The sequence below is a fragment of the Anas acuta genome, chromosome 6, assembly GCF_963932015.1.
Source record: "Anas acuta chromosome 6, bAnaAcu1.1, whole genome shotgun sequence".
NCBI lineage: Eukaryota > Metazoa > Chordata > Aves > Anseriformes > Anatidae > Anas > Anas acuta.
The window spans coordinates 3,791,068-3,818,652 of NC_088984.1; the positions used below are offsets into that span (position 1 = coordinate 3,791,068).

Sequence of the window (27,585 nt, forward strand, 5' to 3'; positions counted from 1 at the left end):
GGCAGAGAGGGCAGAAATCGCCCTTCCAGCAGCTGAGCGTGCCCCCGATTTCCACCCGAGTCATGTCATCGGATGTGAACTGGGAGCCTGCAGCAGCCCAGCTGCACTGGTTGCTGACCACAAATGACTTAATCCCCAGCATAAACAAGGCCTAACGTTAAAAACTCATCTGCCGATTCCCTCGCAGCTTCCTACTCGCAGTTCACGGAGGATCACTTCTCCCTGTTCCCACGACTGCGGAGTAGGGATCAAAGGCTTAAGGAGAAAGAATATTAAGCTTTTTTGCTTTGTTTTTTTCAAAACTCAGGTCACAAGTATCTTTCCTTTACTGTGTTGAGCCGTTTAAGAAAAAAAAAATAATAGCCATAGAAAATTTTTAACCTTCAAGCAGTTACAGGCTCGTGTAGGTAAAGGCAGTAGCAGCTGCATGAGTTTGTGCTTCTCACTATCCCATATTTTTGTAATAAATCCATATATTTATTGTTGGTAGTTTAACAGATAAACTGGCATTCCCTCCAGATGCTATTGAACTGCCATGGGAAGGTTTGAGTCAGCTGAGCCTGAAAGCAGGTGAAGTATTCTTTTGCTTTTTGAATTTTGCTATTTTTTGTTTGCTAGCCTCATCAGAATTGAAAAATATTAGAGGAAAATCACACAAACTGAAATGTAAAATCTGTGGAGAAAAATGTTTGTTTGTTTGTTTGTTTTGTTTGTTTGTTTTTTGATTTGTTTTGTTTTGCTTTTTCCTTTTTTCTCTCCTTAATTACTCTTTCACTTTATAAGAGTGAAATACAGCTTACAGTCTCAAAACTGGACTGGTGGTGTCTGAGACAAAACTCCAGCAGAAAATGTGTGCCTGATTCTGCACAAATGTCAGCAACTGAAATTGTGGGAATTGCTCATGTAGGTGTGTTGGCAGAGCTATGTCATTTACCCCACAATGCACCTGGTTGCTATCACTTTTACTTTAAAGAGCCCTAGAATTCAGCTAATAAAATTTAAAAAGAAAATCATATAAAGTGACATATAAGCAGGTTACACATGTGAATAAAAAAAAGCTTTAGCATGTTCTTTGACACGTGAAGTGTACATTCTCTTTTATCAGGCTTTTTTCTGATTAAAGTAATGAGAAACATTCACTACCTGAAAAAAAAAAAAAAATAAAATAACCCAATTCACTAAGATTAATAAGTACTGCATGTGTAACAGGATCATTCTGGCAATGGATTTTTTTTTTCCTCCTACAAAATATTCTTGGGTACCGTACAACAATGCATTTTTCATCACACTGTCCACAGATTTGCACACAAAAAGGGACTTATATGAAGGAGGGCTATTTTCCCCTAGGAACTCTTCATTTCCAGCAGCTACTTTAATCACCATGAAGACACTTTTCCCTTTGGTGCCCTTGAGTCTGCTACTGCCACCCCAAGTGCTCTTCAATTCAAAGACCCCAGCCCTGCCCCTTGGGAGGGCACAGCCAGGCAGTCAAACCCATGATGTGGATCCCCCTGCTAGGGGACACCATATTTCTTGCTACTGCCTTAGAGAGCAGTTGCATGGGTACAACTGAGGCTCCCAGAGCTGGAGATGCTGATGGAGCACGGGCCCTCACAGCTCTCAGCTTCTGGCTGAACAGAGCCCAGGAAAAGTGCCCCTTTGCACCTGGAGTCATTTAAACTAATTAAGTTCATCTTGGGCTTGTGATGCAGATAAAGCTGTTCACATGAAGTCCCCTTGCCACCATGCAGTTGAATTTCAGACACTTTTCATGCTGAGGAGTGAGATGCAGCACTCACTGCAAGGAGCTGAAGACCCAGTGGCTCATGGACACCATCTCTTTGCTGCAGCTGGGCTTCACAGCTGCATCTTCTCCTCCCACCTTTGCCCAATATCAATTATCCCCAGTGTTCATGTTTGCCCACGTGTGTGCACACAAGCAGCCTTGCTGCTCAAATCAAGCACGAGATGCTGCAAAGCTAGGTCCCCATGGCCACCACAGAGGAGAACATCCTAGTGAGCAGTTTTCTCTACTTCTCAGAAAAAAATGTTCAACTGTTTGTCCAATCCAACGACTAATGAAAAATAACAATAAAACAAAATAAATAAAAATAAAAATAAAAATCTAGTATGCCTGGTTTCTTACTCAGTATATGAAACGTGAAATGACTGGGATCAGGAAAGCTTTCCCATCTCCATTTCCCTTGTCACATGTTGTATGTCTACTTCATTGCAAGGTAGAGGCTAGTGACAGAGTGAGCACTTTGTTTATCAGCATTTCTTCATATCAGCTCAGCAATCTACAGGATCAGTCCCTTAATTTGCAACATCTTTTATGCGTGTCAGAGATCAGAAATGAGCCATATCTTTTTTCTTAATAAGTTTCTATATAAATCACTGCCTTATTAAAAACAAAATGTACTATCCTCCACTAATGATCAAATTCTACAGTTTAGCAATGTTAATGACTTTTTCCTGTGGAACACTGAAATATTTTCATAATAAAGGTTATGACTTGCATTGTATTTATTACAAGCAGGGGGCTACTTTTTTTTTTTTAATCAATATTTTAATATATAACACCTAAATATATAACTTTTCTATGGTAACATTTCAAAGGCAATGTGTGTGTTCTATTTAACTTTTTTGTTCTTTAAAAGAAGAAAAAGAAAAAAAAAAAAAAAACTTGAGAAAATTGTAAATATTCTATAAAGCTTGTTAATCATGAAATCTCAACCATCTCAACCCAGTTTTTTTTTCGGGACAGGAGGAATCTATAAGATTTTCAGCAAACTGCCTTTGTTTCAGATGCACTGGTTCACGTGTCAGCACACCAATGTGTCATGCCTAGTTACATTTGTCTTGTTGTGTTAAAATTATGCTCCTGACATAACCAGGCTTGATGCCCCATCTCCATTATGTGTCAGGCTGCCCATTTTCAGAGCATTATGTTTTAATGCCTTCATAGCTCCTTACTTTCCGTGTTGCATGAGTTTGCCGACCAGCGGGTGAGACTGATGCCCGCTTCAGTCACTGGGCCCTGTAGAGACCGCCCAGCAAGATGCTCGCACCCACCAGGGCTCCAAACACGCTTAAATCATACCTGGCAATTGTCCAAGCACAAAGGAGAGGCTGTACAATGAACAGCTGCATCAGCTGAATGTGACAGTACGGCTCGATTTGTATTGCTTTCCCAGAGCCCTCCCTGGAAGCCCTGCTCCTCACATGACACATAATGAATGCTTGCATTTGTCACTTGAGCAAAATATGCTGAAATGTTGAAATCGGCTACCTGGGGAAAGGCTACATGGGTGTAGGAACTAGTTGGCTTCCTGAGGGGTACATTCAGGTGACTTTGTGCCATAGACTGTTCAGGCACTGTTTGCAGTGGGCATGGAGGAGACTTGCAGGAACGGCATGCAAAACTCAGTGGTTAATTAGAAATCCTAGATAAAATAAGCAAATGTGGGATTTGAGCCTGCTGAAAGCCATCTAGGTACAACACAACTCTCATCCAGCTGTTAGAAATTCAGACATGTGCCAATCTCCAGTATTAATATTTACTTCCATTAAATTCACTTAAAGTCATCGCAACATGTTCCCTCTCTCTTCCTCTGAAATACTGTGTAGCAATCAGCCCTGTACGCAGGACTTACTTCGGGATAGCTAGAAATCTTCAGTAAACAGAAGTTTCCTTATGAGGGCATTTTGAATTTCTTTTCCTTTTTACGTTCCACAGAGTTGAAATGTCAAAACTCTCATTAGAGGGTTCAAGACTTCAATGCATATTTTAGTAAGATAACATGTTTTGTTATGGATAAACAACAGATCAAATCTGTACTATTGATTTTTTATAGGGCTACTACAATAATGGCTTGTCAAATATTTTGTGCTGTAGGGTTTGGTTTTAACAGTTCCCTTTTAAACTAAGACACAAGGTAGTGTACATTGTACAATGCTTCATGGTGGCAAAGGGAGTAACTACCATAAATACCCAGCCTTCACCCTAACATACACATGTCCTCTCCATATACCCAGCAGTCATACACTGAAAGTGTCCTTGAGCAGAATAGTCTAGAGAGAAGTCACCTGAAGAAGTATACAGCTTAGTTTCTCTGTAGTATTCAGTGACATTATTGATTCCTTCAAGTGAAAAGTAAATACACTATCACTTAACATCATATCCTAAATAAAGCTGCGCAACCGTGAGCAGAAGCAGCAATGTATTAACTTCTGAATCCAGGACTACCTCTCCTCTGGGAAAGCGATCCTAGACCTCAAAAATTTGTATTATAAATTATTTACACAAGCACAAAGTAAAGTAAATATCTTCATTAAGTGACCACTTTTGTACAGCTGATTTTGCAAGTACCTTCCATGTTTGTTTCTTGAGGTAACACACTCCAAAACCAATAGAAATAAATTTTATGAAAACAAAAAGTAACAGCAATGATTAATCAAGCTATCAAGCATAATTATGTCACAAGTCAATGTTTCTCCAACAGCAGTAGCTGACATATACTGTCATACACGTATAAAAAGTAACAGATAACACTTTTCAGTGCAAAAATTTAACAGCAACACCTGGCTTTTGGAAGCTAACGTAGGTACTGATATTTACATAATAGTTGATCATAAAGGTACTTGAGCAGTTAAATATGAATAAGCCTGAAAATTCCACTCAGGGACAAGAGGCAGCCTGGGCTACTCAGAGTATTTTGTAATTCAAACTATAACTCTCAGTCCACTATGCCCATTTTAAGCTACTTTTCAAACAGATGGACAGATAATGAAGCAGAAACAGTAAGACCCCAAGATAAACTGGGGTTCTAGTTTGGGGGGTTTTGAACTGCACTAGAATTTTTCTGAAGAAAATTTGGAAGGCAAATTTGTTAGTCTGAAGCTTAACATGTTTTTTCAATGAAATTGACTGGTTTACATCTTGCAGCATTCCAAAAAATTAAAAATAATAAACATCTCAGACTTGCTGCCTCTTTAGCTGGACAGGTTTCCCACAGCTGAATCCTTTGATGATACTCTTTGGACTTTCTATTTTAAGAAGCCATCCCTTTCTGCTTCTCTCTGGAGGAAAACTCTTGCTCTCCTGCCAATCTTCCTCTTGACCTTTCTTGTCCTGTATACTTGGCCCATCCCTCTCCTTTTCTAAAGTCGTCTTTCTCCTTCCACACTGCTAGCCCCTCTTCATTTCCAGTGCCTATAATTCCCTCTCACTTGCCAGGAGTCCTCTTCTTCTGCCCTGGCTGCCAAACTATTTAAACTTCTAGCCTTTCCTTACTTTTTCCAGGTTTCTCCAACTTCCACAGAAAAAGTGCATTGCCAAGACCACCCCATATATTTGTAGCAGTATAACAGCCAGTATTGATACAACTGGCTATATTAACTGCAGGAACCACACATAGTAGTAAAACCTACATTATTATGACATTGAACTTATATGTAAACATTGACCTTAATTGCACATCAAGAGGAAATTACTTTTCAAATGCTATAAGTAATAATTTTAACTCAATCTCTAATTTCCAAGCCAAAATATTATGTTAAAGAACATGTAAAGATATTTTGGAGACTGCCTTTTTTTTGTGTGTGGAGAATGGAGGTCTGCTTAGTAAACACCTCTTCACCATAAATACTGTAAAAACAGCAATATGGTTAAATCAGCTGCTTCGTATGAGCTTCACATGCACTCCCTTGAAAAAAGTATTTTTTGTTGTAATAGCTACAAGAGAGTACCCAACAACCTCTTGTCCCTCAGAAAACTCATTGATGTAGTTCTCACCAACAATTCTCTCTAACTGTCACTGAAGATTATTTACAAGACCTCTCCACACCACATATTACACCTGGGGAGTAAGGGAAGATGTCCCTTTTGGCTTTGGACAAAGACCTTATCTAAATGTGCATACGTTGCTATAGCTGGAAAGAAACAATATCTTTATCTACTCCAACCAGATTCATATTTAAATATGATGATGTTGTCATTCAAAAGCTTCAGGCTTGATTACCATAGTTCTCATAGTCACAGCAGGAAACCACTAACTTTAAGAGAATTACAAATCTTTCAGAGTACAGCAAACCAGAAGCACAGGAGACTTCCAAGCCCATCATCCTTAAACTCAGCCTTTCTCTCATTAAATATAAAGTGAGATGCTTCATTTCATTTTGAAAAGCCTCTGAGGGACAGAACAACTCTGTGGGCTCCATCACCCAGCACGAATACACTCACACTTGAGAACTGCCTTCAAATAGGAACATAAGCCAGAATTAAACTCATGGAGTCACATTAAGTGGTTCAGGCAACAAAGAGAGAATCACTCCTAAAAATATAGCAATGATTAGAATACCAGCACTTCGAAAAGCTGTTAATAAATTTTGCTTTATTGACCTACAACAGCCTCACAAAAAAGAACACTGTAAAATAAGTCAGCTCCACAAACCCCTCTTCATAGGTTGGGGGGTATAGCAGAAAAAAAAAATAATAAAAAAAAATAAAATAATAATAACAATAAAAAGTCTTCTTATTGAAATTTTGAGACAAAATACATGAATGTTGGATAAATAGCTACTCATATAAAAACACGTTGATAAAAACAGTTGTGAACTTAGCCAAAACACGTTCAAATACTCTATTTGCCTGGTGTAAACTCTCCTCAATATAAAGACATCATTTGCTGAGCTCAGAGCACTGAAGCCTACAAACAGTTCTGAACCTCGGAAGTCTTTAAAGCTTATTATGGTTTTGAGGGCCTTCAAGCTTTCCTTGTGCCAGTTTTACCTGGCAAAGATACCCAGCATCCTAATCTTTCAGTTCACATTTTATGCAGTAAAGTAGAACAGCTTTCAATTTAGAGAATAAAACACCCTCCAGCTGAAGAAAATTCTCACATTACAGTATGTTAAAAAGAATCTACTTCAATTGTGGTCAGTTGTCATGGAGAAAGAAAAGGGGAAAAAAGTATATTCCCATGTGAAAACCTTTCTCATTTAAACCACCACCCCCCCCCCAAAAAAAAAAAAAAAAAAAAAAGCACAAACAGAATCCCAACTCCCCTCCTTCCTGTGTTTGACATTTTATGCAAAGTAGGTGAATCTGGAATGAGAGATCATTTAAAAAATACTCATTATGCTATTTATGTACATAAATGTGGTTGTGTAAAAGTATAACAGGAATGCATTCACAATTGGTTTAAGTAATTTTCTCTTGGCAAACCACCATAAAAAACAGGGGCGTCATGGCGCCACCAGAATCCTAAATTGTGGTGGAGAATCATCAGTACACATGGCATTAATCTCTGTCTCCTTGCAGGAGACACCCTTGCCTGCATTACTGGCCTGTCTCTTAAATCTAAGATGTTGTAACTTGAGTTTAAAATGACACCATAAATAAGATATAGTCTCTCCCCACCCCCCCCCAGGCAAAAAAAATTACCCACTTTATTAAAAAGACACATTTCAGACAGTTTACTGCGGTTAGCATTCTTCATTGCCAAAGCACACCGAAAGTGCAAAACTAATGGGTTAATAATAAATAGATCATGTAGACTTCAGGATTCATATTGGACATGATTCAGAATATTGAGAGACTTTTTAAATATATACATATAATTAGTTAACCCGTTGGTATTACATTCTTGTTACTTTGGATTGATCACAAGACGTTAGGGATCTCATTATACCATACTAGTTTATTTTCCCTAGTGACTGAGAACGCTTAGCTGTCTTTTAATATCTTACTATTAAACGCTTACTAAGTTTTCATGTCTTCTTGTTCCTTCTCCCAAATTTAGGCAGAGAAGAGTTTTGTTAACCAAGCAATTTAAAATATCACCATTCTCTTTGCAAATTTCTCTGTGACCTGTAAACAGTTTTAAAATATTCTACCAGATGAAATTCATGTCTTTTAAAGGAAACTGTCTCTCTATTTTGGTGGAAAAAAAAAAAAATAAAAGACTGATAGTTCGGGAACACCCACTCAAGATAAAATAAGGATCCTGAAGATTTCCTGTGGGGGTTAATGGAGGCCAGGCCAATGGTAACTGACCTTGAAGTCCCCAGATGAAGCTTCGTGTTTGTCCTATGATTATTTATGTATTTTTTTAGAGGATTCTTCAGTATGCAAAGCTAAGTTTGTCAACCCTGATATGGTGAGAGTCCAAAAAATGTCACTGATAAGTGCCATCTTCATATGTGCTTACACAAAAAAAAAAAAAAAAAAAAAAAAAAAAAAAAAAAAGGGGGGGGGGGAACTCAATATGGAAATATTTTTAGTTGATTTTTTTATATTCTATTTAGTGCAACATTTCCAAAAGCATGCTAAAATAATTCAGAGATAGTACAGCAGCATAGCATTAACATATTAAAGAATTAGCAGATATAGGTATTTTAAATGAAACTTACCCACTATGACACATGTTTAATTCAGATTTTGAGCCATGGTGTGCTTTTCCCAACAAGTTATATGACTGTAATACTGTCTTAACAAGCTATTATTTTAGGTACCTCGGAAAAAGAAGAAAAAAAAAAAGTGTTAAAGATCCATACACAGGGTTTCTGCAAATGAATATGATGTATTCCAGAAACAACATGCATTCACACAGACACTCAATAAGAAAGGGACTGTTTACTCAGTTTATAGCTTGAAAACCACTAGGGACTGTGTTCCAGTATGGGAAATTTTAGTACAGTGCATTGTTAATACAAAATAAAAAGCTAGCCTGGGAAGTTAGGATTATATTTTTTTTGAAAATGCTTGTTTGGACCATTAAAAAAAATATTGCCTTCTAACGTCAAAGTATGAACAAATACTTTTTCAGATGAATAAAATCTGTAATCAGTTAGATAAGAGCAATATGCCTTTTTTTTTTGGCATTTAATCAAACAATGAAATCACATACACATTTCCTGACACAAAAGACAAATGATGTAATAATCTGAAGGAGTTTCTCTATCTCCTTGGAACTTTGCATACTTGACTTGTTTTCCATATTTTGTGACTTTAAATGGTGGGAAAATTATATTAAAATGCTTGTAGCAGTTCCTCTAAACTAGCATCCTTTTTGTTTTATTGTATTTAATATAAAAGCAGCAATTATTTGATTTCAAAGTTATGAAAATATGTACCTTATGAGAAAACAAGCAATTTAAGCTTTAATTGGTGTCATTTTTCACAGAACTGGCAAGATTCTTGCATCCCTGGCATGTTGTTTTCTATAAAACTGCAGAGCTGCTTTCAATGAATGTTTTACGAATGTATAAGTTGTTACATGAAGGTATGTGAGTGGATGCCTGGAAATATAAGATTTCTTGGGGGATTTATTCACAAAAGATGCATTTCATTTCATAGTGTATATACTGTAATTTTTCCTTAATATTCCTAATGTGCTTTGCTTCCCATTAAGCATTTCTTCCATTCTTCTATGGGAAGAAAGGGGAGGTATGCAAGAGGGATATTTTGCACAGGAGAAATAGAAATAAAGATGGGGGAAACAATGAAAAAAAATGCTTTGAAAAAAAAATATATTTTAGGTATGAGTTTGGTATAAAATCAGACACCCAAAACATTTATTTTTTTTTATATTTGTTTCCCTAGTGAAAGGATCAATCCCTACTTTAACTTTCTTCCATGCGTGCCCTTAAATGAAGGGGGCATGCATGTAGGTGTATTTTTATTTAACTTCTTCTTCTTATTATTTCATGTGGTACCCACAAAATGTGTACTAGAGTACGCTGACACTAGCTCCTGTGCCACAAAAGATAATCCCCATTAAAAACCTGGCCTATGTGTGTAGCCGTCCATCCCCTGCACCGATCATGGAAGGGGGTATAGGACCACAAAAAATGAGATACCCACAAAAGCATTGCAGTGATCCAAATGCAAGAAAGCCTGTGAAGACTGAGATATAACTACAAATCTGAGACAAAACTTTTGACAGTGTTGAGGCCTTATTTACGAGGGGGAGTGCCATGGATGCTGTGTCCTGCTCATCTTCATCTTGGACAACAAAGCTAGGAAGAAGTCTTGCTGCTCTGCTGGTGGGTGCCTTCAGCAGGAAGGTGTTTCACCTGTGGGTGAAACCAGGAGTCGGTGCTATCCCGGCTTAACAGGAGCAGGACCACAAGAAGAAGGGCATCAAGGAACAGCATCCCCCACTATCTCAGGGTCCATCACCCCACAGCACCAGGGAGCAGGCCCATCTCTCTGTGGTGTGGGGCAATGCTTCCCTCAGCACCAAGACAGCAGCCACTGCTCAGCAGATAAATACCTATAGCACACAGACTTCTCTGTTTTGGTTTAGCAAGCAGATATAATACCTTAGACATGATATCATCTAAAAAGATTTCAGAGAACAGACTTTCCGTCCTGCACATGGGCTGAACTGGTCAACTCATTTATACATACATTTTTAAGAGGAATCAAGAACATTATGAGCTGAGGCACAATGAGTTACCACACTGGGAACATCAGTAAGTCTCAGGCTCAACCAGGAGGGCCCATCCATGCTGAGCAGTTAATTAAGGGTTCATAGCCATTTAGTCTGTAATTTTTCTGTGCTTGACTTTATGAGGTAAACACCAAGGCGTTTGGGCCACAAATGTTTCTACTTGACCATGTGCTTATTGGAACCAGCAGTGGGTACCCAAGAAACACCCAAGCACAGTGACAGGCTCAGCAACCTCTCCTCTCCCTACCCACCTTCTCATATGTTCCCTCTTACATCAAAACACCTACTACCATGGCTTTCTATCTGCCTGTGACCATTCCTTCTTTACACTTCAACATTTTAATTAAAAAGCAATAAAACACTTTAATTTGAGGTTTGTACATAAAAATACAAGTAAAATAGCCCGAACACTGGGCAAATACTATTGAAATCTGAGCTGAAAGGCAGTTAGAGTAACTTTAACCACCTGAGAAATGCAATAATCACCCTGAAATGCACAGCCTGGAGTGTTTTATTGCCATTATAAACTGCAATTTATACATTAAAATAAGGAAAACAGTCAGACCCATCCATTTATGAGGTATAATAAATACGGTTATGACATCACTGACAACCAGTCACAAACTTCCAAACACATCCAGAGCTCTAAAGCAATTTCACATTTACCTTTTAAATCTGCTTTCTATCAGCACATGTGTATTTCTTGGGTGTGCACGCAGCCCTGGGCCTGACTCAGCAGTGATGTCTTCATGGGTGCGAAGGCCTCCTGGATCCTGCGGGCCCTTGCCTTGACTTTGTCTTTCATGACTTGTGCCCAACCGGTCTCCATTATGCAAACAGCTGTTACCTCATTGTAGATCTTCCCCATGACACCCACCCTAAAACAAATAAAAACTAACAAACAAAAAAAAATGGATCATTAAAGGATTTTTGTTTGTTTGTTGATTTATAACATCACCTTAACAGAAGTTGGGAGAATGCTGCTGTTGGGGAAACCTCTACAGAGGCCATTATAGCTCGTCACAAAGTCTCTCCATTTGTAGGACAAACCTTCCCCAGCTATGTAGGCTAAGTTGTGGCCCCCCAGAAATTTGCATTAATATGCATCTTTGCGTACAGCCATTCAGTTGCTTTTGCCAGATTTCTCCTTCAAACATCCCCAACTTTTGTTCTTTCCGCTGTTGCAAACTTCTTGGGGGAGGAGAGTTTCTAAAACGGATAAATTGTACCTCAGGGAACAGCTCTTCTCTAAGAACGAGCTAACAGGATAAGCCCATAATAGAAATATAAATCAACTGCAAAACCTTTTTTTTTTTTTTCCTTTTTCTTCTCCTGAGTGTTTTTCTCTCATAACCAGCAGTGATGATTTTCATTACCCAATGCGCAGCCCCTTTCCAGATGAAACCTGTCCTGGTCCCTCTGCCTTCCAGCTGCTGATGCACGTCACATGCACTGCGCCATCATCGGGATCAAAGAATTTTTGCTTCGTTCTTGGACTCCGATAACCTGGAGCTAAGCTGGAGAAGACAAGCTGTGGTAGCCATTGCATGGGCCTGATCCAGCAGCGTCTGCCAAACATGAGGCCCCCTATGAGGAGGGCAGCAGCTGAAGATGTTTAGATCAGAGGCAACTCACCGTGTGAGAGCTGAGGGAAGCTGGGAGTCGCGGGGCAAGGAGCAGCCATCAATTTGGTGCCACGCTGTGTGCAAGATGGGCTGGAGCAAAGCACTAGGGTGACCTGTCTGATTCACCATCACAAGCAATGACTAAATACCAGGTGAGGGAAGGAACACATGTTGTGCTGGAGTAAACATACATAGCCTTTCATATGCCCAGTAAACACAAGGTCTTGTGAGAGACTTAATGGTACTGACCCTGGCATTTTACTTTTATATGTCTCCCACTCCGTATTTCTTGTTCTCTTTATGTTCCTATTTTTGTAGCCTAGTGGCAATTTCTTTTCATCTCCCCCAGTTTACCCTTAAATCAACCCAGCTTTTCTGCAGAAGATCTTCCTGGCTTCCCCTCTGCTCAGAAGGACATCATTGCACCAGGAACGGTGCAATGGTTATCAAGTCCCTCACACCTTCCCTTGCCTTACCCTTAGTCCTCTGGGGAAACTTCTAGTGCAGAAGTATCAGGAACTGATTAGGCAGACAAACAAACTTAAAAATAATAATAATAGGAAAGTAAAATACTGAATTACCTTGTAGTCAGCAAAGGTAGGACAACATGTGTAACATATGATTGCAAAAGGGGGCTCAGATAAGATAATATTTGCTGTGAGGGCACATTATGGTTATTTGCAGACATTAGGATCTTAGCTGGCAGCAAGCCTCAAGATATTTGTCTTTACAACACCCCTCTGAAGCAGATGAAAAGAACACTATTTTTATCATTTTGAGGGAGCTAAAACTGTAAAACAAAGATATCATTTGATTTTTCCATGGTTGTAGAAACCATGAAAAACAACAGCAACCTATTCTATTCCATACTGTCTCTGCTTATACTTCAGAGTAGCTCACTAAGAGCACTACTTTTAGTCTGTTTTGTCTCTTCTCTTTTCTTTTTTCAAAGCAACATGGAGGCTTTGTTTGCTTGTTCTTGGGCATAAATCATTTTCTTACACCTGAAATGCAAGAACCAAGACTTCTGCTTGAATTTGAGGCTTGAAATAAAAGCACAGAGCTCCTAAACTGAGTATTTTAAGGTAAGTCAGTAGATAGAGTGAAGTCAAATCTAACATGCTTCATGGCTTCTACATATCATATCACTCTCATTGCAACAACTATTAGGTGGGGGGGGGGGGGGGGGCAAAAAAAAAAGAGAATAGAAAAAAAGAATAGCAAGTACAACAGATGAAGTCACACTTCAGATGAAGATGCAGTCATCTATCTACATAACAAAACAAAACTTATAATCAGCTAAAGGTGGTAGGTAATGTTATTCATATTCACCATTGTAGTATCATCTCTTCCATTCAGCCAGATTGATCCAAATATCTGAGCCAAAGCTGAGGTTATGACTTCTGTCTACAGAACTTCACCTGACCACCAGGACAGGGCATGGTCTCTCTCCAGTGTTTGTGATCTTACCTTGAGCACTGTTAACAGATGAATATTTTATTCCACTAATATTGTGCTTTCAATCAAGGACACTTAACCTATGCAAGTGAGCTCCTGTATGGAAGAAAAAAAAAAAAAAGTAAATAATAATAATAATAATAATAATAATAATAATAATAATAATAATAATAATAATAATAAACTCCACCCAAACATGGGAGGAAGTTTCTCCTCCTTTCAGCTCCATTTCTTGCTATATCACACAAGGATACACATTTCTTCCCCAGTACCATCCAGTACTGACATCAGGTCAGTAGTATTCCATTCAGGGAAGCCTTCATAGTTTGGCAGTAAGCCCAGTGTCCAGGCTGAAGGTTTGTAAGGAAGACTGTTTTCTTGACCACAAATTTCTGGCATCTCTGTCCATCAGGAAGGTCAGAGCAAAGCACTGCTCGGCACAGAAGGATTGCTAGAAGATGTTGACCTCTTGGTGGCACAGGCTTTCACCAATCACATAAAAGTAGGCCAGACACTAGGGAAGCTTTTTTCTTTCATTTTAAATGTATGTTAATATTTGAAAGTGTTCATTTTGAATAACTTCAGTGGATTTGGATGACATAGTGCTGTGGGGTAAAAGGAGATAGAAACAAGTAGTTAAAAATAAGCAACTTTAGTTGTCAGTACAATGCTGTTGTGAAGATGCTGAGCAGAAAGGAAGGCAAAGCCAATTCTTCCCTTTCTCCAGCCTTCATTGTGTATCAAAACAGTAATGTGTCTGTACATTGTGAGGAAGTTACTAACTCCCTCCTGGTTCATAACTGAGCAAAGGCAGACAGGCGACCAGGCAGAAGAAAAACTCCTCCTAATCTGGCATAACACACACATACACATGCACCCCTCAGTGCTTCCCAGCCTTGTGTCTGTGATCCTAGTGCTCATACCTTCTGTTAGCAGAAGTCCTTTGATAGAATGAATTTTAAGAAAATTTGTAGCACAAATTCCAAATTTAGAGAGTAATAATCAGAACCGGTGTGTGGTTATGCCTGTCAAGTACATATATTCTTGCAGGAAAATAAATCTTATTTTATAACCTGAAAGGTTACTTACATTTATTCACTTTTCAGCATCAATTTATACACATTTTTCACTTGTACAAAATAATTTTTCTTACTTTCATCAGAAAATCATTTCTTAGTTGTTTTTACTCTTTAGTTCTGCTTATTAATATTTTTAATAATTAAAAATGTTTATCAGTTTAATGCATTTTAGATATCTAATTATTTGCAGACCTCCACTTACATGTTGCTAATGGGACAAACATCTTATTGCCTCATTTATTTTTATCTGAGAAAGTATTAAGTTACCAAAAAAATGCAGCGTGATCTAAAATTCAGAATATTTGACCATTTCATGATAGCCAGCTGATAAGCACGAATTACTCTCTCAAAACACTGAGACACTGCTCCTCTGAATATTTGATATGTGTTATTTGCTATTTGAACCAAATGTTCCATTACTGTAGTACTCTTGTTCTTTGATTAGATGATCTAAGCTATAAAGGAGGTGGCTACTCTGATTAATTTGCTTTGGCTTTGCTTTTCTCTAAGGGATAGTGGAAATACTTTAGCTGGTGCAAATGACAGGCTATGAGAGGGTGGAAGTCAGTCCCACAGAAAGAGAAAGAATTTATAATTTTTCTTATGCACAGGAGCAAGTGGTGTATACGGCTTAGCACACAGAGCAACAGGTAAATATGTCTAGATTTTTTCTTAAAAATCAGGTCAACAGGTCAATAAAACAGTGAAGTAAAATGTATTTTTAGCTCTGAATTCAAGCTTCCATTTTTGAGATCTCTATTGAAAATGAATCTGTCCAATTGTAAACCAAGCTTTAATTATGCAAAGATATATTCATACGTTTAGCTGTACCCTAGTTGACTAGTGCCATTTTCATCAATAGGATTCATCATGGGGCTACTTAGAGACATTAACACTAATTAAACACAAGCATAAAACTCTTTGCAGGATTGAGACCTAAATGACTTCCATTTCCACTAAAAATTATTTTCATTTCATAATTAAAGCAAATTTTTGTTACTGGCCTGGTGTCTGATCTCCAATTAAATGTATGGAGATACTACTTAGTGCAAACACTTTCAAAAAGCCAATAAAAACAGTGAAAGTATCTGCACTTAAATTTCTTGCTAAGATTTTATTTCTGAGTTGTTGTCATTTTGCTGAAGTTCTTCACCATTTTTCATTATTACTCAGACTCCATTAGCCCTATATGCAGTCTTGTTTTTGTGTCCTATGTTCTGCTAGCTACATTTCCAAAATTATAACATGCATTTAAAATAAAATAGTTCAGTTGGAAGGGACCTATAAAGATCATCAAGTCCAACTGCCTCCATTTGTGTGCTACCAAGGCACCACTTGGACTTGCCTCCTAACATTACTATGATTTTTAGTAGAGAGCATGCTTCCCCAGTTCTTACATGTTTCCCCAAGATCCTACACGAAGCTGTGGTTTGCTTTCCATCACGTATATTATGTTTTATCACAGGCAAACCCAGACCTTTTCTGGAAGGTTACCAGTTTTAGGCCATGACCTACAAATGTTGAAAAGCCAAGGAGTAAAAAAAAAATAAAATAAAATAAAAAAATAGAAATAATAACAAATAGTTAATATTACAACCACACTATGGTATTCCCATGGAGCCTCCCTTAAAGAAGAAAAATTCTATACAAGGATGTTACTGACCATAGGCATTGTGCTTTTTTTGAGGTCAAAATTATGTTCCTCCCAAGTTTGAAAAGTGAATATTGGACTCATGATCAGTCTTTTGTGGTTTAAAATCCAAGAATCACTTAGCCAGCTATTTCCCCAGCACTGTCAACCACAGCAGAGAAACACATCTTAGGACTGAGGCAATTATACTACTAACAACATTAATGTGGTTTGGGGTGGTTTGTGGTTGTTGTTTTTTTTTTTGGGGGGGGGGAGGGGGGGAATTAAAAGGGAATTAGTGAACCCCTTACTAAAAACATACTGCAGGGTTCAACGGCAATAACTAAAGCCCTTATGAGATTATAACTGTTCGGGTCATTCGCATAAACAACTTTATTTTTATTTTACTTTTTCTCAAAATACATGCACTTTCAACTTCTGGTAGGCCTTTTCCAAGGACTTTTCTAGAGTGACGCCAGCAAGCCAAGGCCAAAACCTTAATATGTCTGCTTCAACCAACCCTAAAAGTACTACTATTTATATTGACGAGACAGCTAGGAAGGCTAACCCCAGCCAGAGCTTGTCATCAAGCATGGGACTGGGAGCCCAAGGGAAGGCCAGAGCTCCTGTACTGGACAAGGTGGGCTCCAGCAGCCCCACCGCCACTGGGCTTTGCCAAGCAGCAGAGAGGAGCAGAGCACCAGCTATTTCTGCACCCTGATTTGAATGCTATTTGTACGGCTGGAGTCCTATTTTGGGTGTTTTGAGATCTATTTTGAGGTTTCGAATACTATTTTGACTCCACTGTGCGCATAATCCGGGAATATCAGGAAATATAACATCTACAAAAATATCCCTTCAAAGTCATTTTTTTAGCCACCATTCTGTAACTGGATTGAGGTGATCCCAGGACCTCCTTGCCATGCCCTTCCACACCCTGCTACCTCCACACCACTTCCAGCTCAGGGCTCTGAAGCCTTGAGACAGTCCCCAAAATACGAGTTTTGCTCAAAATATGTGTGTGTGTGTGTATGTATATATATATATATATATATGTATAAATCAAAAGTAATTGAGAGAGTGGGAATTTTTGCTTTATATATATATATGTATATGTGTGTGTGTGTGTGTGTGTGTGTATTTCATATATTTCTTTAAATTTCTCTGCATGGGGAATCCATGAGGAGAAATAAACTTTTATATTTTAAAAACAAGAGGAGCTAAAAAATCTCATACCACTGATGTTTGAAGGAAAAGTGTCACTGCAGCCTGAAAGGAACAGAAGTCCAGCAGGACCTTTTGGTCTAGGGACAGGGGGAGGGACAGAGACTGCCCGCTCTGTCTGGAGTTTAACTTTGTCAGGCACAATCACATATTAAATTTCTGTACTAATAAATGTCACAGTACCCATTTCTTCTTCTCTGTACTAAATATTTCTGTACCATTGGAGGGCTACCATTCAACTTTACAGCCCTACTATGGCATCAAACTAGAATGCCTGATTTGCATTTCCACAATGGAAAGTTTCCTGAAAAAAAAATAGGCAACAGCAAGAGACTCCAAACAGCTATCTTGCAGTCACACACAGTAGCACATTTCAAGTCAACTAAGCTTCCTAAGTCCTCCTCTATGTTTATAGCATGTTTCAAATAGTTTTCTAAGAGCCCAGAAAGTAAGCAGAAAGCATAGTTTATTTATTGAAAATTTATCATTTGAAGTCTTAGAGTTAGTGGATGTATTTTATGTTGTTGACAGTCCAAATGCTGCATATATTAATACATGAAGTTACCAATATTAGGGCATAGGAGGTGTAAAAATAAAATATACATACTGACAAAGCAAAAACAAATGTGTAAGCCATTTTGTGTCCTTCTGCTAATTCTAAGCTGCTTCTTTTGTCTAAAAATAAATAAATAAATAAATAAATAAATGTTCTTAAAGACATGAACACTCATTCCAAACTCTTTGTTCTGCTCCCAGGCTGCAAGGCATGCCTTTGCCTCAGTATCTCATAAGACCTTGCTGATGTTCTGCCACTTGAGATCCCAAAGCAGCACCAAGTGATGAGCTATTGGAATACGAGGATAAAGAAATGCCAGCCTATTAATCCATGCAGATGCCTGCCTTCTCCTTGGGCTGAATGTATCACATGCAGCACAGCACGCATGCTCTGGTGGCAGGACGTTTGGTGGCAAGGCACAACAGCACGAGGTAGTAACTCCAGTCTTTGCTGCTAGCAGGGTCCAGGAACCCTGCTCTTGATCTGAACACTGCAACCTTGATGTTTTAGTGTAATGAAGCAAAGCTGTATTAAAATCGCTTATAAAATAAACATAAAATGATGGCAAAGCTGAGGAATAACATTCTTCAGGGAAGCTTCCAAGTAATGTCCACTCTTCCACCAAACATCCACAGACAGGGTGTAGATTGGCAGTGAGATTGCACCTTGTGGAAGCCGTGCATAGCTGATGCAGGAGTTGATCACCTGTGATTGCCGTTTGGGATTACCTTTTGGCAAACCAAGATCTAACATGCATTTACTGTTTCTTATCATACACCACTAATTTTCCAGCTCTATTTTGGTGGCTTTCTAAAATCTTAGGGAACTCTTCACACCAATGAGTCTTAACTTTCCAGCATATTATTGGTCCATCTAGAATTAGATAAAACGCTAATGTATAGCTACTTGAATTAATTGATGTATACCACTATAATGTAAGAGCTTTAAAATAGAGTATCATTTTTAGAATAAACATATTTTCCATTTTTTGCATCAATACAACCATTCCTTAGACATGACATATGATGACTGTCAAAAAGAAAAAGAAAAAAAGATGAGGAGAGCAACAGCAATACATGTACATTTGGAAAGGAAGTAATATTTGGAAAGTAATTTTTACTTAGAGAAGGAGAAAAAATTCCAAGTGTGGTAAACAATTTAGTTTGTAGTCATCAACACAGGGACACTTTGCATGGATATTTTCTTTCCTAGGTCACTACATTCATTGGATTTGAATTGGTTAGAGGGTTTCAGATTCAATTTCCACAATGAAAACAGTAAATGACAAAAATTACTGGAAGAGCCTATGAAGCAAAAATACAGCCAGCTGAGGCAAAAATTAGACATCTTTATATGGAACCTACTCCTACCTGTCCTATAATTTAAGATCCAGTTTTCATATCTATTGCTAGCTACAGGATAAGGTTTATTAAATATTTCAGCTGGTGGAAAATGATTAAACTTTTTGGAATTTCTACAAGGGGAAAAATAGAGAATCTTTGTCTGTTGGGTCAAAGATTTTTTGTTTTCTTTTTTGTTGTTGTTTTTTAAATCATCCTCTGCACGGTATTGACAGTAGGTAATACAGTGTAATGCATCAATACACTGTAACAGATTTTCTCTGTTTTAAATATCACTCTCATTCATACTGTGATTCAATTTAAAGAATCATTCAAAGATAAATCTAAATAAATAACAAGCTAGCTTTCAGGCAAACAAATGAATTTGCATTGTTTTATATTCATCATAAATATTTCACTTAATTACTGAGGTACTATGTTCAGAAATACAAAACAACATTATAAATTTATTAGCACTGTCCCTGCTGATTTTACAGAAGTTCTGTGGAATGTAAAAGCCAAAAGTAGAAACAGGCTCAAGAGCATAACCGAAAGAGCACACGCTGCATTCAAATGCTAAACTGGATTGACACACTCTGCTTTGCCCTGTGTATTTACAAGAACTAAAGCTTCCTGTCTTGAATCAGGTGTTATCCTATTTATTCTCAAAACCCAAGGTCAACGAAACCCTTTTCCTTCTGTTGATTTTTCCAAACCTAAACATCTGAATTAGGCTAGTTCAGTATTATCTTGAAAACTATCACAGGAGTTATTTTTCCCCCTCATTGTAAAATTGTTAAAATGTAAAAGGATGTAACAGCATTTTTCAAAGGTTTAGCAAGGTCAGCTATGTGAAGAAAAAATAAAAAGCGCTACCAAAACATAAAAGCTCCAGTACGTAGCATTTATCATCAAAATTATTTAAGTTCTTTAATGGCTCCGAAGGCTATGAAAAATATTTTTAAAATGTAAATATATGGGTCCTTCAGAAGAAGTTATCCTTCTTTGTAAACCACAGTATCACTGGTGATTTATAATTTTCAGAAAATCTTAATCCCACAGGAAATATATAAGAGTTCTTTATTTTTAACCTAATGCTGGCTCTAATATGGAATGCCGTTTTTATTATTAGCGAAAACTCTATTATTTTTATTTGCTTATAATGAATTAAGATAAAATCTGAAACAGTGCAAGTATGAAACCATTTTAAAAACAGATTTTTTTTTCCTCTTTACCTTTGAAACATCTTGAAATGTAAATAAAATTGTGGCTATCACATTTCCCTAGGGATTAAGTACTCTTACTGTTCAAATGTCATTAATTACCCTTAATGCCGTTATGAACTATTTGGAGATTATCATTATTAAACCGTTAGAGTATTTCTTAATTCCTCCCCAGAAAGCCACAGAGCAACAAGCTGAGCCTATCCTCCCCCCTTTTGTTGAAATAACAATAGCCTGGAGGAATTGTGTCTAAAAAGAAAAAGTCAAGAAACAACAACAGAAAATATTCTGGTTGACTAAATGAGAAGTAGTCAGAAGAGTTTGTGTTTAAACCATTTTCTGTTTCATAAGCAAAGTATCTGCGTCTGATGCAGCCCGATGCAAGCGGCTAGGTTTCTCTGAGTAGCAGCATAAATCCCTCTAATGCAACTATCTTATCTCTAACATGCCTGTTTTGGCAATACTGGAGAATGTCTAATAACCCCCCCTCACTCCCAAACAAGAGCATCCCCTGTTTGTAACTACAGAGGACAAGAAGGCAAAGTTCTGTGTGCGTACATGCATGTGCAGCTGCACTGCCAGCACACGCCCAGTGCACAGCACTGCTCTTTTCCCCATGTGCATGCACAAAATATAGGGTGAGGGTTCAACAGGCAGCTCTTATGATCAGAGTGAGTTTTAAAGCAGCTAATATAGAACCTCAAAAAAAAAAAAAAAAAAAAAGGCCATAAAAAAAACAACAATAGAAGTTTTGTGGTCAAAAAGAATGAGTCCATGAGTGAATGGTAATGCCCTCACTGACTGCCAAAAACTTCAGTTTGGGGTTTTGAGGATGTTTCATTGCTCCCTAAAATATTCACTGGAATGGAATATAGATATTATATACTGGAATTCTATCAATATATTTCATACTTAAAAGTGCAAACTGCATGCTTTTTTTTTTTTTTTTTTTTTTTTAATCCTTTTCTCCTCTGTTTGCAAGATGATAAACCAATAAGGATTATGGCATAGTTGTTTTTTGAAATGTGTCGCTTGGCTGTTTCTGTGAATAACCGTTGAGCTGGGAGGACGAGCCTGCTCCACCACAGAGGTCATGTGTTCCTACTACATTCACACACATCTCCTCTTCCAAGACAAATCACAGTGCTTGAATTCATACTTTGAAGCATATATTTTACTTTGTTATTATTACTCGACTTGCGTTTTTCATTCAAATACATACCAGCGTTTTTACAAACGCATGTTTTAAAGACTCGAGAAATGAGTGGCTACCAGTAATGTTTCTCACTGCAGTGTTGCCAAACAGAGAAAGGACTTGAGCACAGCTGAGCACAAACTTTTTAAGGACTACCCGAAGAGATGGGAATGGACATATCTTCAGCATTTATACAGTCCTGGTACTGAAAAACAAGCTACTCATAAGCTTGAATGCATGCATTAAAAACACACCTTCTTACTTGTGCTATCACATTAAGGTATTCTTGGGGGTTCATGATCACCTTTTTTAAGCAAATGGATGAGGGGTTTTCTCCAAAGAGACAAGCAGAGGATCTCAGCTTTCTTGGTTTGGGTTTCTAGCTCTCCACACCTCTGCTCTGGAGGAGTTCCCAGCCCACACCTGGAGCACAGTTGGCCAAATTTGGTATTTTAATCAGACAGAGGATCTGTAAGGCAAAACTGCCTGTGGCCAGCTTAATGAGTTACCCTAAATCATCCAGAAGGGTCACACTCTGGGGCCATCTGTGCTAATAGAGAGGGAGAGGACACCAGAAAAGGGACTGCTGGGGTGAGAGGTGGGGAAAGAGCCTCAGGAGGACCATTGCAAGGAAAAGCGGTCATCACTGGGGGAGAAATATGCAGCAATGAGATGGTGATGGCTGACAGAGGAGATGGGAACAAGCTTTTGTCTGTCCCTTTTCCAGATCCCATCTGCACGTTGCCTGTGCTGAAAGGTAATGCAGTGCTCGGGTCTGTTACGAGTTATTTCAGTTAGGAATGTCTGGCTTTTTATGGTTGTTTTAATTGGTGACAGTACTCACTGCTTAGCATGCTCAATCTGGCACCGATGTTCTCCCATGTCCTGCTCCACAACATCCTGAATGCTCATCCTGCCCTTCTCAGCTGCTGCCTTGCCACGGTCCCTTCCCTGGTGCTACCTGTTTTGGTCCACATAGTGCCCTCCCAGGCCAATGCTGGCACACCTCACTGGGGCCCAGAGTGCATGGAAAGATGGTAAGTGAGAAAAGCTTTAGAGCATAACTGAATTCAAAAACCCCGTCTTATTCTTTTGTCCAAACCAGTAACTAACAGTTCAGTCCGCTCGCTCTTTTGTGCATAAAAGATTTTGTATCTGCAGGACACCAGGCTCTGACAAAAGAGACTGTCACACACCTTTGCACAATATTTCTTTCAAGTGTCTCAGAGAAATTTTTCTACCAATAACTGGCAACACTTCTAAAAGAAGGCAATTATTGTGTTTCTGTAAGTGAGATGAGCAGACTTAAGTACCTTGCCAAAGGACGAACAGACTAGCAGTGGTAATACAGTCAGCATCTCCTTCCCAGCAACTTACACACAATTCTTCCAGCCTAATGGGCAACAGAAGTGCCAGTAGGCTCCAGATCCAGGGCAGGCTTGCTTCATTAAGTACAGGGCATATAAAAGAGCCTATGTGATTCACCTGCCTCCTCTCTCTTTTCACAAGACAGCTTAGCCCACCAAAGCTCACCAGAGGGCTTGTCTTGTCCCTCTCTGTAGAGCAAAGGGAAGAATAACCGTGGGCTAATGGACACAAGAGCAACCTCTCCTATATGAGCTTTGAAAAGAGGAAGCCACTACCTCTTTACATCTTTCTTTACCACCAGAACCTCACAGCAACCTCCTTGTTCTTGCATTGATCCCACATTGGTTCACCTCCTTGGGCCACTCCCCATCCCTTTCCCACAAACAGCACCGTTATTCAGCCACACTAGCACACTGCATGGAAAAATTCACATTTTTCTTTCCCAATTTAAGCATATGCCACAAGCTACCTGGGGGAGGAGATAACATGCTACCGATGATCCAACCATTTTGGGGCAACAGTTGCTGGAAAAGTAGTGGGAGGCTGAACGGGGAGCTACCATCTCTTCCAACTTGCTTCCTTCATCCCATGAAGACAGTACAGCTCACAGCCCTTGTCCCTGCTTTATGTTACACTCAAAATCATCCCATGTGTTCTGCTTTGTTGGAGCACGGTAGGTTGCTAACCCCCAGTGTCGGTCATGGAGAAAGGACTTTCCTTTCATCCCTGCAGGCAGTCTTTTGTGAAAAGGCCAGGGAATAATCACAGGACAGCAGTGACTCACTGTTTCTGTCAGTGGAAAAAATCTGTCCTGCCCAGCGCTCCCCTTCTCCCACCTGGCATCGCCACTGAAACCACCACACCGACAAGCAGGGAGGTTACGCAAGGCTGCGAGGTCGGAATATTAACTTACAAAAGTCAGGATCGGTGGGAAAGGGCTGCCAGCTAGGCTGCATCAGCCTCCCTGGCCTGCTAGGAAAAGAGGTCAAGGTTTTCCAAGGTGACTGTTAATTTTGGATGGCCAACTTCATGTGTGTTCAAAGAAAAAAAAATATTTTGGAAAAAATCACTGTCTAACTTGGGGAAAAAAAAAAAAAAAGAAAATAAAAAAAGCAGATAGATGAGTCTTGTGTCTTTCAAGGTGCTTGCCATTGAGCACCCCAGGAAAAAAATAAATACATAAAAAGACACCTTAAGCCTCTGAAAAAAAAAAAAAAAAAAATCTCAATCTGAAGCACTGTGCAAAAAACAACAGAGGAAACCCCGTGGGTAAATAACTAGCCAGCGCTCACAAGAGCACAGCTCTCAGGATGCATGTGTGTTTCTACTGCGGGAGAGAGAACAATTGAATTGCAAGAAGCTCTTAAGCAAGTAAAGTAAACATCTTTTGGCAATTTAGTGCTGCACTTTGAAGCCTAGCTATGTCATACAAATGGTGAAATAGCACGGACACCCTTCTGCTGGCTAGTTTGTTTAATATGGTGAGTAGGGTGTTTGGGGAGCGCAGCGCTCTTTTGTGAGCTCACGAGCCAAAGGAGGGAAAGTGTGGAAGGAGCAGGAGAGGGATGTTTAAGTGAGCTATAGCTGCCTGGAGCCTATGGGAAGGGTCTGCGGTGGGAGCCCCGCCGCATCCATGGGGCTGCCACCAGCACCCCAGGGACTGGCCCTGAGCAGCCCCCGCCGCGGGCAGGACGGGGAGAGGTGCGGGGCAGGGGGACAGGGATAATCACACGAGCAGGGTTAATTGCTATAAATATCAAGAATCAAATCAATATGTCAAGATGTGTGTTCCACTTTTCACATGTATGCGGCGTGTAAATGAGAAACGGAGAGAGGGAGGAAGAGCTAGAGAGAAAAAGGAGAGACTACTAAAGAAATAAGCCCCCCTGTACAGACAGCCTGACGCCAGATGGCTTCTTCTAATAAATATTCAACCTTAACTCAGTTCCCATGTAACTTTGTTGTAAAGCTGCCAGCACACCCACACAGATCTGGGCCAGCAAAATGATTACAGTAGTACAAACAAAATAGTGCAATAGAGGAAACAGGCAGACAGGGTCCTGTATACAGAAAGACAGAGCTGTAAAGATGTGAGTTGATGAACCTTTAGATTTAATACTGAGAAACTTAAAATAATGACTTGGGTAGAGGGGAGAAAAACCTTTAGGAGGAAGGAAAAAAAAAAATAAAAAGACTTTTTTTTCCCTTGCTGTTGCTTTTACTGTTGGGCATACACAGAACATCCTTCTGTTAAGACAGCAAATGAGGCACTATAAATCAGTTGCTATTCTGCATATTTTCTGTATTCAGCTAGAATTCAGACACCTTGCCTGAAATCATTGTCCAGCTTCAATTTCCCATTGCCCATTCTGCTCTTATGGGGCACAAGTTAAAAAGGAAGATTTTGTGCATGCCATTTGTTATTATTAATTGGGAAAAGAAAGAGATTTGGTATATTTTTCTAAAGAAAACACTGGCTCAGTGCTCAAAATCATGCAATTCAGTTGTGAGAGTGTTTTTGCCCCAAGCTCTTTAATTTCAAAATTGGATTATGAGATCTGAATATCAGAACACACCATGTTGGCAACCCCAGAACTATTTAAATAGGACCCTGACCAAATTCACAATCTAGTGCTAAGATTAGGAGGCAGGGGAAGGTAATGAAAAAGGACATGCTTAGCAGACAGCCATCTACTGATGGTTTGTAGGAAAAAAAAAAAAAATAGATTTTTTTTTTTAAACAGAAAAAAAAAAAAAGGATTCTTGGAACCATTTCATTCAAAATGTCTCAATTTATTTTAGTCAGGAAAAATGTGCATAGTCAGCTCTAAACTTCTACCTGCAGTTAAGGTGGTTATTTAACAACCGTGTGTTAGTGATTGTTCAGGTAGCTAAAACTATGCATTTACTTTCCTTAGAATACAGCTTCTTGGTGTTACAAGCTAATTTGTAGTGATCCAAAAAGGACATAATTTTGGATGATACAGAAAAACAAACTGAATCAATAACATAGAATTTAAAAAAAAAGTGATGGTGGGGAGAAGTAGGCTGAACGTCAGAAAATATTTCCTGATTGTGAGCATTTCCCTCTGCAAAGCAGATCGACAAGGAGATGTAGCAGGCTGTAGAGTCAGGCTTTCACCACTTCCCTCGGGAGATTGTCACTGTGGAGGTTTTAAAAACAAAGCTGAACTCAGCACTAGCAAATATGCTGCAGGGAATAACCCTGCATTGGGCAAGAAGGGGACAAGATCAATTAACAGACCTCTTCTATGTCTACTTTCTATTATTTTTGACTGTTAGGAAGAAAACTTTGCTAGAGAACAGCCAAAAGCTCCCCCCCTCCACTTTTCTGTTAAAAAGAGAGCAGACTACATCACGTTGCAAGCTCGTGTCTGAACCTCTGTTCATTACAACTGCTAAGTCTCTCCCACCACTTTTGCTCTGCGTGCCCTCAATCCCCACTATTACTGAGAAGTGCTGGAAAGAATTTCCTGGAAAGAAGAAAAAAAAAAAAAAGAAAAAAAAAAGAAATCAAGAAAAGAAAAGAAAGAAAGAAACTGATCTGAATCTCTCTTATTTCTGATCTTCCTAGGCTCCTTTGTAATATTCATCTATTCTGAGCAGTGTTTGACACTTTCTTCCCACCCACCCCCATTATAAATCAGCTGTGAATTGCCTCCTTGCGCTCCTTCTCCTCCAGCCCTAAGGTGCACATTACAAGTCTACTCTTCTCCAGAGCACGATAGCATCAAACGAGGGGAGCAGTCGGCCGGCGGCTCGGTGAGCTCCATGCCTGAAGAAACGCACACCTTTTGTTTGCAGTGAGCAGGATAAAAGTGATGCGATGGAGCTGGACTCGAATCTGTCAGCCCTTGGGAAAACACCGCTGCTGAAGCCGCTAACGACGCGCCTCCTTGGCGCCGCGCACCGCAACACATCAAACGAAGCCTTCATTGACTATGCTGGCTTGAAGTTTGAGTTATCTGTCCTTACCTTAATAAACCAGGCCTATGATGCTCAGAAATCCCCTGATAAGGCTTAGGGGTTCAGGGTCACCACTCAGACTCCTCCAGCACTCAGCTTCACTCTGCAGACAAAATTGGATCAAAAATTAGGGCCCACTTCAACACCAATTTAAATCCTCCCTGTGCTCTGTTAAATGTATATATATATATGACTTATATTTAAGGGAATAAAAATGAAACATGGATATCTTCCCCATAGAGACCGTTTCCCTATAGGATGCCACAGAACTGCCCCACACTGCCCTGCTTGATCAGCACATGGGCTTTGGATTTTAGATCTGCATGATTTAACACGATTTTTATTGGTATTATATGGTTTAGGAAAGGAAAGAGGCAAAGAGAACTAGGAAAGAGTGAGGAAATAATTAAATAGCAGAGAGAGGATGGCTGAAAGAACAG

At 39.1% G+C, this 27,585-nt stretch overlaps 1 long non-coding RNA gene across 3 annotated transcripts in view; it reads right to left on the minus strand.

The window, feature by feature from the left end:
- LOC137858795 (uncharacterized) overlaps window positions 1-27,585 on the minus strand; it is a 148,353-nt gene that overhangs the window by 48,375 nt on the left and 72,393 nt on the right. For 2 of the 3 annotated variants that reach the window (XR_011098007.1, XR_011098006.1), the window contains exons 2-6: window positions 27,155-27,248; window positions 13,556-14,148; window positions 11,837-13,089; window positions 11,127-11,338; window positions 8,416-8,517 (exon numbers count right to left, since the gene is read on the minus strand). This is a non-coding gene — a long non-coding RNA (uncharacterized lncRNA). The remainder of the gene's footprint in view (window positions 1-8,415; window positions 8,518-11,126; window positions 11,339-11,836; window positions 13,090-13,555; window positions 14,149-27,154; window positions 27,249-27,585) is intronic. The other variant, XR_011098005.1, reaches the window with a different exon arrangement.